This window comes from Patella vulgata, chromosome 2, assembly GCF_932274485.2.
Source record: "Patella vulgata chromosome 2, xgPatVulg1.2, whole genome shotgun sequence".
Lineage (NCBI taxonomy): Eukaryota > Metazoa > Mollusca > Gastropoda > Patellidae > Patella > Patella vulgata.
The window spans coordinates 19,986,336-19,998,646 of record NC_065880.2 but is presented as its reverse complement, the minus strand read 5'-3'; the positions used below and the strand labels follow the sequence as shown (position 1 = coordinate 19,998,646).

Below are 12,311 nucleotides of genomic sequence, written 5' to 3'. Positions count from 1 at the left end.
TGCCCAGACTTTTATCGGAGAATTCTTATAAAACGTTAATACGGTCTGGTATATGATCAATGTCTAAAACTCATCTGGAATTATGGATCAGATAGTCTCAAAATACTTACAGCTGTTCTGAAAGCGATTGTAATTGGAGACACATTCGATAAATCTAATAAAAACCTATTTTGGGATAGACAATGTAATCTTGAAATGTTTTCTAACAAAATCCGATGAGATGAGTTTTTCTTTATTGTTATATACTTTTGTCCAAAATGATTTACTTAAAAAAAAAACCTTAACATCTGACCCTGCACTTAAAAATTGATTATTTTAAGGTTATACCAGGATGTGAGATATATAACTATGTCAATTGGTGACAAAATTCCTATTGAGAATCATCCTTCGTATACAATATAAGCAGATTATTATTCATCATGCACACCTCTACTTCATGTAAATATATTGATCAGAAATGCTTGAATATCATATTCTTGCCACACTTATAGACCTTATGAACATGGTGTACTTTAAAAGATTTTCTGATTGGACACCCTGCTGGATTATTATCTCAGATGAAGTTCAGTTGACTGGGACATAACTGTAATGTACCTACACTATAAAAAAAAACAACTTGATGTCCATTGTTATGAAAAAAAAGTTATTTTTCTGCCGGAACAGTAGAAAGATACAAGATGCCTCACAAAATTTATTTTACCACAAAATAAAACACTTTTGTTTCAAAGTTTAAGCATGTCTAGTGTACTGTGGTGTTTTTCTTAGGGAACTGGCTGGGTATGGTGAGATGTCAAATGCAAGGAACACCACTGCTCCCCAATACTGCATAACTACAATCCGAGATGAGTTTCTACCCATTACTCCATATCTACAATCTGAATTATCCTTCTCTCTATTACTCCATATCTATGATCTGAATCATTATTCTCTCCAATACTCCTTATCTGTGGTCCGCCAAGACGTCATTCCTGAGATTTATTTCTATGAAGCCCCCTACTGTTACTGTAACTTATAAACAAGCTATTCTTGTATCATTATACCTTGATATGTCTTAAAGTAGAAACAGTTTATTCTAAATAAGGAAACCTCTTTCTCTCTGGGGTACTTATAGAAAATTATTTTTCAATTAAATGTTTGATGTAGCTCTACATTATTCCGCACCAATAGACATGTAAACTGATTTTAGCAGGTTATTACATATATTACTGTCTTATCTAATACTCAAAAGGTTATTAGTTTGTTCTTTATTTACCACAAATAGATCAAATAAAGCATGATATTATTACGATATACCAGGTGTAGTTGGGCAAAATTTGTCTTTCTCTCGTGGCCTATTATCTTATATGAACCCCACTTGTCAGTCACAAAACTTGTTTTTTAAAATCCAATCAAAATTATCTGGTCTCGACCACCAAACATTAAGGTGGAGAAAGTTCCTTGGAATTTACCAGTTTTATTTTCCTTGTCAGTGATCCAAGACAGAGTCCCTGGTTTAGGAAGAGTGTTGTTCATGTGGGACAAAATAACTGATATCCTGTGTACACACTAAGGTGCACGCACATAAAGGAACCCTTAACAGTTGGAATTTAATGAAGTGTAGGGAGAAACGAAGTTGTACAGGCAAAATTTTCTTCATAGCACACTGAATGGCATGTGTTCATTTATATCAGACCAGTCGAGGGAGAAAAGTAGGATGTTATTATTTCCTTTTTACTTCATTTTGTAAATGAAGAGAAAGCTTGTTTCAGCAAAGGGATTACAATACCACTAGATACGACTACAGTTATCTATGGCCATCTAGACACAGACAGAAGTTGGAAACTATTACTAAGTGAGCACACTGAATCACCAGGAAGCAAATTACTGTCATGAATGAAATAATAAGGAAATCTACATGTAATTGACCAATTAGATATGGTTTGCGCTCACATTATTCAGTCGAACTACAAGACAAGTCTGAGAACTGGCATCCTGTATGTTCTTCATCTTATTGTAACGCCAGAATAAAGTAATGGTACATGTATTATTAATTTCACTATGCTCCACTAACATATCTGATATAGGCTAGTATTAAACTAAGGACAATATTGTTTTATTCTTCGTTGGGTTCAGTTCGTTGCACATATGGAACTGATTTTAAAACAGCAAAGAATTAATTTATCCTGCTGCTTGTGGTTTTTTTTATTGTCTTTAATGCAACCCTCTTCTAGAGTACATTTCAACAACTTGATTCTTATTAGTATAAATCTTTGATTTGGTATCGTTTTTGTATATTAGGTCTACTGAGTATGATATTGAAAATTATACAAGTTTTCAAGAACAAAAAGAACAAGGCACAAAGTCAACCCGTGGCTCGGTGCTTTTGAACACAACTATTTGTCATTAATATAAATATTATTTATGATTTAGTGATGTATTCCTGTTTTATTCAAATATTTTTCTTTTTATTTATCCGATAATCCTAGGTTTATTGGATACTGTAGTGAATACCTCACACTTTCCATTTTACCTACAAATATGTCATGACATGTTGGCTTTTTTAAGCATGGTAAAGAAGGAATTCCATGGCATCACTAATAGAATAGATTTTTTTTGACTTAAATTAATTCTGGTTGTAAGTGTTATAATATCTGAATGAAGAAATTTTGTTGTAGAAATATTTTAGATTTAACTACTCCACATTAGTTTTATGTACACTTACAAATATCATCTACTGATCCACTACCAAATGATATGTTTTTTATCAAATAAAGGGAAGAACCTCCCACTAATTTAACCCACATCTGTGGAAGTAGATGTTAAAAAACCAAGTTACTACTACTACTACTACTTCAGAATATGTTTCAATTTTTTGTTACAAACATAACATAATTTTTGTATGACCACGTATGCCCACATTATGCTGTTAGTGTTACCCTAACTACGTTAGTGTTACCCTCACTACAGTTTTTAGCAGATATTTCTCAGGGTTGTGAATATAATAGTGATCAGATTTCTTGACGGCATAATTCTTATACAATTTGGTCAACATCCAAGTTCATTATAAAATACAAATTATACACTAACCTTCTTAACAAATTAACAATGTATCAAAAGAATAACTGATGATATCATACCTGACATAAGTTGAATTATTGTGGGGTATATTAGTTGTGATAAATAACTGCCTTCAGCAACCTGTTTTTTTAACTTGATAACATGGTTTGGCGAAAAAATAATTTGGACTCTAATGACCAACTTGTTGTTTCTCCTCTTCGTGACAATATAAGGGGATATGAACAGAGATGGTTTCAAAGAAAATGTCAAGTTAGCTTACCTGTTGAATGTTACCCACTGTTCATAAAACATTTTAACGTTAACAAGACATCAACGCAACAATGACAGAACAAATTCCTACATTTCCACAAACCTTCTTAATAAATTAACAATCTATCAAAAGAATAACTGATCATATCACACCTGACGTAAGTTGAAATATTGTGGGGATTTTATATGTGATAAATAACTGCGTTCAACAATCTGTTTTTTAACTTGATAACCATTTCCTTTGGGTCTAACATGGTAAATAAATGTTAATAGAGTTTGGCGAAAAAGTAATTTGGACTCAATGACTAACTTGTTGTTTCTACTCTTCATGGCAATATATGGTTTCATGACAACGGGATATGAACGGAGGAGGTTTGACGTCATCCATGAAATAGTTAATTTAACAAGTTGTTACACAAAAACAACAAACTATTTGTTCATTCAAATTTGTTCCTATATTTACTGATTATATAAGCTGGTGCCCGATTGCTAAACAGATTTCAATATTGTATTGATTTCATAGGAAGGGCTAAATGAAAGTACTTGAGTTAATGTTTATTCACACTAATGTATGACATGTGTTCTGTCTGTTCTTAGTTGGTTAAATTATGAAGTGATTCTCCATCAATTGCAAAAGACAATGACTATTAATAAATAATAAATGGATTGCCACATAACTCGGATAAAACAACATAATATAAGCATACAAAACAAACAAAATCAAATAATGTTTAAAAAGAATAATTTTATTTGTAATAAAACTGATCATGATTCATCTGATTTATCGGTACTAACAAATCCTGATATTGGAACAAATGACGCGTAAATGGAATGTTGGGAGCGTAATTAAAGCTTACTGATATTGGTAATTTAAATGAGATTCAGTCCAATCCTTTACCTAATTTGACAATAAACAGATATTATCAAATTAAATTTCTAGTAGCACCTGTTGTTAAAGAATATGTTCCTGATATATCATCAACACCTCCAGACTGTTCAATATGCCAATCTCAATTGAAATGCATGTTTACATGTATAACCCAAAGATCTTGGTTCCTTTCGATACTTGCACATATTTGATCTTAACTTCCTGAATTATTGCCCTTGATTGTACGAAAAATCATGTTTTTAGCCTGTGGACCCTCTAGAGTCCACATTTTCTATCCGATTTTAAAAACCGTTTAAAAACCATTATAGTTCGAGCAGGTTCGAGAGAGAGGGAGAGAAATGGTTTTAACGTCCACTCGACATAAAGTCATTTCAGGACTAACATATGGTTCAATTTTATATCAATAATTTGCTTGCGTGTAGAGGTCTTTGGCAGTGAGAGGAAACTGGAGGACCCGGAGAAAACCCACTATGTTGGACAGGCGACCCTACTCCTTGTCACGTACAGCAGGGGAATTGAAACCACGCCAGTTGACTCAATGACAGACCTTATGATAGAGCCCACACACCCTATCCATTTGGCCATTCAACCCCCTGGTTGAGTTTAAATTGCGTAAAAATCGGATCGAAACTGATCGACAAAATAGCCACTCCTTGTACACAAATAGTGTAAAAGTATGTAATACCAAGGTTGTGGACCCTCTAGAGATCACAATTTTGATCTGATTTTGATGAAACTTAAAATATGTTTATATCCCAAAGATCTACATTCCTGTAGATTTTCACGCATATCGGACCATAACTTCCTGGATTGTACAAAAAATCTTTCCTTTTTTTGAGCTTGTTCTCTGTCCATTTCTTGCAAAAAGAGGGTGTATCTTGTATGGCAACTGCCTGTTTAAAAAAAATGTCGAACTTTGAAATCTGGTAAAATGTTGATGGCAAACGATTAACTAAATCACTTGGTGCCTATTCTGAAAGTTTTACCACAATTGATCTGTAAACATAGGTTATGTCCAATTTGTTTTAAAAAAAATAGGAAATTTTGCTTGCTGAAATGTTTTTGCTATAGGGAAATAGATAGGGAAATTTTGACAGATTTTAATAATTTTTTTTTGCTTTAACATTCTTGAAAAAACCCAACAAAAAACAGGACAACAAAACACATTAATCTACTAGATGTTGAAATTAATGTGTAAGTGTGTGATTGGGTTTTATAAAAATATGTTTCGAGGACACGTCTAGTTGATTATATTTCTTATCAGGAAATAATCAGTTTACGTTAAGGTTTATTGCCACAACAAAATATATTTCAGTCTGTTATTGTTTTACAATCTATTACATGTGTAACTTTCCCATTGTCTAATTTAAGAGACTTAAAATTTGTAATCAAGACCAAATTTGCATGGGAAAAAACTTATTTCTTTTTGAAAACTATTTTGACGCTGGTTTAAAGTAGATGTACAGTCAAATTTTCTGCTATATTGGCCAAAGGCATTAATAAGGCCTTACTGGTGTATGAAAATAAGGTCTCAGAATTCAACGAAATCATTGTAAAGTCAGCAGACATAACTATTGCATTCAGTTTATTCAAATGGAATTCTCTGTTAGAATCTGTAATTTAGTTATTCCAAGGGGCAACTTTTTCTATTTTGAAAGAGAGTGTTGTATCCTGTTCTCAAGTTCTGTGTTGGCGTATTATTTTAAATATATATTTTCAATCCAACAAAGTCATCAATAGCTTAGATCAAATTCCAATAAGAAATCACTGTCAGGTGTTGAAAATATTATCTTGAATTTAGAAGAGGCATTAAAAGCTTCACCAAGTTTATCTATCATAACGCTATGAAAATTCAATTTTCTCCTAAAGATTTTAAATTTCTGGATGTAAACTGCACCAACCAGACTTATGAAGACAGACTTATACATGCAGTGTGCTATGGGGCAAATTCTGCCTGGATAGTGGTGCTACTTCCTACTTATATTTCTAATTCCAACTGTCAAGGGTTCTTTTATGTGCTCGCCAACGTGTTGTACATGGGACCTCAATTTTGCTACACATCCAAACAGTTAGAAACCAGGCCTGAGGATAAGTTTTGAATGTCAAACAAATGACTTGTATGTTTAATAACGGCTAACATTCCCTCAAACATGACAAGCATACACCCATTACAAGTACTTCTTATATCTCTTCTGGAAATTACCAAGTATTTTATACGAAAATGTCTTTAAAATAGATTTTGACAAAAGGAATATTCTTCTGTTTGGCCACCAAATGGTAAACAGTAAGAGCACATCAAGAAACATTTATCTTTTAATAATGGTATTTATTTAAACCTTAGACTGGCAATGATTTCTACTAGTCAATTCTATGTTCAGTTACCTATCTTATAATGCTTAATATCTCATTTATCATGTTAAACATTCTCTTGAAATATTTAAACCATAAAAACATATACCGGTAGACCAAAAATGCCTTCTGGAGACTACCAAGGCTAAACTTATACTCCCTGACAAAATAAATCTAACTGCAACTCGGAACAAGTATAATGCTGAACATTGTAAAATAAGATAGATATCTTTTTCATTCCTAGCGTAAATTTGTAAGAAATTCCAATAAGTCATCATGGAAATGTTGATTTAGAGAATGAAATGTGGTTAGAGTGTCAATGAATCTAATAACACCATTAAGAGGAGATTAGCACAGTAAGTTGAATTATTGTTGATCTAGACATTTGATCAAGCCAAAATAAACCATTGTTATAAAATATGAATTCTACAACCAGTATATGGGTGCAAATGAAGTCAAAATAAAGAAATGTGGTGTTTGTTCTTAGTACTATTAGGGTGTGACTTTATATCTAGTACCTTATTTTCTTTCATTACAAAAAGGAGACTCTTGGGGGTAATAAATGAAATGAAATGGGGTTTAACATCCTGCTGTTAGGGGGTAATACATATAATAAACAATGCAATAAACAAGTAGACATAATAATAAGTAATATAGTGAACCAAAAAGATATATTACTGATGTGGTTTCACAAGTCCAACGCACATTGACCTGAGCCAGGGGTTCCACATCAGTCCCATGCACATGGAACCGAGTCAAACCAGGTACCAAGTCAAACCACTACATGGGATTTAATGTCTTCTTCTACACAGGGTAATATCTGTACACGATTTTTCTAGGCTAATTAGATTGGTGTCCCAGAGATTTACTGATTTGTGACAATAAATCAATGCTAGAAACAGACATGTTATGATCAGTTTTATTTTCTCTTTTCTAACGTATCATATAACTGGCTTCATTATCTTCTTCCTACTTTTACTAGAGATAGTAGCCATCTTTCTATGTCCTTGTTGGCATCATACCAGCTAGGGCAAAATGTTTGAAAGAAAAGACTGCTTGAAGATTGATCTCAGATTCTCCACTATCAAACCACTGATCACCCATTTATAGAAGATTTGATGTAAATATTGACAAAGAAAGCAGTCAAGCTTTGGAACGCATCGGGCATACTTTCAGTGGCGGTAATGAGACAGTGACATGGGTGTCTTTAATCAGAAATTGGCAACTACCTCAGGAAAAGCCATCAATAAATCAATGAGGCTCACACAAGTTTAATGAAAATAAAGACATAGATAAGCGTCTGATCTACGGATCATGTGTTTATTTTTTTTTTCATCAATAAACAAATGGACCATTAATTTTAGATTTCCTTAAAGGGGTACAAGTTCTTACAAGAGAGTTTTAAGATACAGGCATTTTACAGATTCTAAATGAAAAATGGAGGTCAATCCCACTTGTTTTTCAGCCATACATCTTATAAAATCGATTTTCCCAGCATATAAATTTCAAAATTATAAAATCTTATTTTCACATGCATTTGTTACCAAATGTGATTACTTTATTATGCTTCTTCAATCCAAGTGAAACATATTAAATAAACAATTCTTTCAAATAGAAAATCTATATTTTTTTATTCTATAAAATCATTATTCACATCATTCGAGTTGGAAATTACATCAAAGAAAACATGTATGTTTAATAGAATCTTGATAAATTAGTGGTAAAGTATTACATTAGCCAGGCTGAAATCAGAGGAGAAATCAAATCTGGGAATCAAGAAATATGAGTGAAACAGTCGATCAATAGGATTGGTATAAAAACATGTTCAAGTGCTGTAAATTTCCTCTTCAATCTGTTTCAGCCAGAAAAAATAGATCATCCATAAAAAAAAATATGCATTGATTAGCCAACTAGAATAAAATTTGACCAACTATAAATGAAGCTTTGCAAGGATATACGTTTCAATCAAATATTTAGTTGGATCTAGTTGCAATAACGATTTTTTAGAATGTCATTAATAAACTAGGACATCCGTAAAGTAGACTGACCAACTTTTACCTAATGTGACATATTCTATAACCTAAAAAAAAAAAGAGATGACTAAATGGACCTTCTAACAAATAATTATCATGATTGCTTTTCAGAGGCAGACAGACTTTTGACTTTTCTTAGTCTTAAAGCCATTGTAGTGGGTTAATTTAGGGGAGCATTAGGATAAATCTGTTTCTTGGTAGTTAATTGGTATTTCTGTATAACTCTAGAATGACATAAATTGTTCATGTGAATATGGATGTCTGTATATAGGTTCTTGATGTAAATATTTAACATCTTTTGACTGTAGATATATGTACATATATAAAACTTTCAAGTATCTTATTAGATTTATTTGATTTGAAAACTCTTTAACTGATACCACACTCCAATATATTTGTTTCTGTTTTTGAATTTCTTCAAGATGATTTACCAGACACAAAACAGCTCTTTCCTATACATTTTTTATATATATTTTTACATACATTTTAAATATAATTGTTCAGATGGAGCAGAAAACTAAAGGTCATTACAGTTTGAATCTACACAACAGTAAGTTCAGGAAAAATTCCCCTTCCTCTGCACTATCAACCATAGAAATATAAAGTTTCAAAGTATTGCATTGGAAATATGTTATACCCCATTCTTTTTCATTCACTTGAATATATTTTCAAGTATTGCACACTGAAAATAATGGTGCCAAGTTTTGGCCTTTGGAGATATGTGTATTTATAACAATGTGTGTTTAGTTAAATGAATATATCAGAATAATCTGATCTTACTTTAAATATGCATCTAAAATAAAATTTTAGAGTGGACAAAACTACGCAGCATTTCCTATTTACAATGAGTTTGGGTTCTGTCCATTACAGTAAGTCAATGTACATATGGTAACGATTTTCAGGAATTTCATCCAAAAATGAAGCTCATCAGACCTATCTATCATGCGTCTACAACAGATCTACATATTTATCAAATTACATTAACACAGATCTTTTAAAACAGCCAATTCTGATTTAAAACCAACTGTCAATAACATGGATTTACCATAAGTTCCAGATAAAAAATCTTTGTTTTGGTTGACCCTTTTGGTCTTCGAATTGAAAAAAAAAAGTTGCCAGGACAGTAGAAGGATAAAAGTCATCTGGCATAATTTTTTTATTCCATAAAACCACTGCTTTTTGTTTAACAGTTTAAGTAGCCTATATCTGATGTGCATTTGTGTTTTTCAGAAGTGGGGAGGGGCTTCAAATGCAGCACCGTTTGGTTAATTCTAATGCTTTAACATTTCATAGGATGTGTTTAAATTAGAATCTAGATAATGATAGGTATTATGTATGAGGTGAAGTATGCTCACCCCTTTCAAAACACCTGGTACAACTTTTCAAAATGGACTTGTTCCCCGCATTTGGAAAATCCATATACTATTGCTTAGTTTTGTATTACACTGAATTTTGTTTTGGACTGACAATGAGAACCAACTGTACTTCTCATTGACAATTTTATTCTGGAATCGTAAATCTCGATACTGATCAGCATAAGATTGCATCCTTCCATATTCTTGTCGGCAGACTTTCTCTATTTGTTCATGGTAATGTCCCATTAAGTAAGATTAAATACCAATCCTGATGACAAATTAATTCTAAAAGGGATTTATTCTCTTTTCAGATTTGTCTTCATCTAACAGATGGAGATTTTCAATGCGGTCCAACCTTCTCATGGGAGAACTTGTTGTCTGTCAAATGTTAACATTAATAAAAGAATTCTATGCTTTTAAATTTGACAGCATCTCCAGTTGAATCGATACTTAATTTCTAAAGAAATTGACAGCACATTTATTGTGCATTTTATACTTTGGCGAATTTTCCTTAGCAACTGAATACTTTATGTAAGTATTAAACTTTTTAGTTTTAATTAGGCATCATCCATGACACAAGTTTTATTCTAATTTCAATTTAATTTTGTTAACACTGCTGCACAGTGTTTTCAAAGTTATATAATATTTTTATAAAATTTCGAAAGTGGCATTAAATGTCTCTTCAATTTGAAAATTTCACGGGTTGTGTTATCTTCTTCAATAATTTCCTTTTAGAAAGTTGTAAAGTGCCTGTTGTACATTGTTTGTATAAGTAATAATTTATTTTAAATGATTATTTCATATATGGTTGGTTACTGCTGATTGATGAAAGTATGTGTGAAACTCATTAGAAACATTAAATAATCCAATAAATATTAATGTTCAATTAATGGAATAAGATGATTAATAAATACTTAATTCCTGTAGCAATGTGTCTGAATCCATTAGGTGATGAAATTTTTACAATATCTGTTGTTTATCTATATTTACCATAGCAACCATTCCAATATATGGAACTTTTAACTTTGACCATAACAATACACATGACAGACATAGGAATACATTGATTTAATATTGATGTTGATATACTTATCAAACTAGTTGTAACAAATGGCATACATATTATTGAGTGCAATTTGTCCAAACCTATTATATTTGGTACACATGACAACCAGGCATAAATTTATTCAATGTTGACAAATTTATCAAATTGGTTTTAACAAATGACATGTATAAATTTGTCAAAGCCTACATATATTTGGTGTAAGTTTCTAAAAAAAAAGGTGATTCAAATAAAAGTTCATGCCCCATACCGACTGGAATAATAAAATATAAATATTTGGAAGCTCATCAGAAGACTTTTCATTTGCTTTGCAAACAATATTTTGAAAATCAAATCTTAAGCCATGTACACTAAACTTGTGTTGGTTTAGCCAGAGGTACAATGTTATTTTATATAGGTTTTTTGATTAAATGTTCATACTTGAAAAATGTTGCCAGATAGCTTCTAATCCACAATCAATTTCTTAATTCAAACTGGGGGAAGTGGATAATGTGGGGCATGCTAACATATCATTTAATCAGCCAGAATCTAAATCCCCATGGTCTATCATACAATTCCATCAGAATCTAGGAATTTTACAAACAGCAAAATGTACATGTACATCTCAATATCAGCTTATAACAGTGTCTGCTTTCATAAATCCTAGCAATTTAATTTAATATAGTAGATCTATACTTTTAATGGCATAAAAGGATTTGCTGCTTTCTTTAAAATGTATAAAGTTTCAAAATCTTTCAAAAATCCACTCTGATCCAAAATTCAGACTTTGCAATTCAATTACAACTATGTTTCACTGAATAAGGACTCATTTTACAAATGGTTTTATATTTTAGAAACTTTAAAAGTAGCCGAAAGTAAATGGGAAAGATTTGAAGAGGATAACCTAGTCTAGACAAAGCATGTGAAACCATATATCTGGTTATATTCTTGATTGACTGTAGGCTCTATTACATATTTTAGCTATGTCAAGAAAAAGCACCGAAAGGCAATAATCTTGTTCCCATTCTGACAATTTATAATTTTATTAAAATGTAAACGAAAAATGTAGACTGGGGAAGAAGTATCAAAATTATAAATGTAATATTTAGCATTCAGGTTAATAAATAAAGATCTAAGCTCTCAGCTCTTAGATGTTTTAACAAACAAACTATAGCTGTCAATCAAAAGATAATTAATAACTGACATAATCTGATCAAATAAATTAAGGAAAAATAAATTAAATCTAACTAAAAGAAACCAGATCTTTTTATTAAGTAGCTTAACTTCTTACAATATAAGATTGTTAGAGATGATTGATATTAATATAAGATTTTTAT

At 31.5% G+C, this 12,311-nt stretch overlaps 1 protein-coding gene across 5 annotated transcripts in view; it reads right to left on the bottom strand.

The window, feature by feature from the left end:
- LOC126810215 (ankyrin repeat and fibronectin type-III domain-containing protein 1) overlaps positions 1–12,311 on the bottom strand; it is a 104,299-nt gene that overhangs the window by 39,748 nt on the left and 52,240 nt on the right. The window lies entirely within an intron of this gene.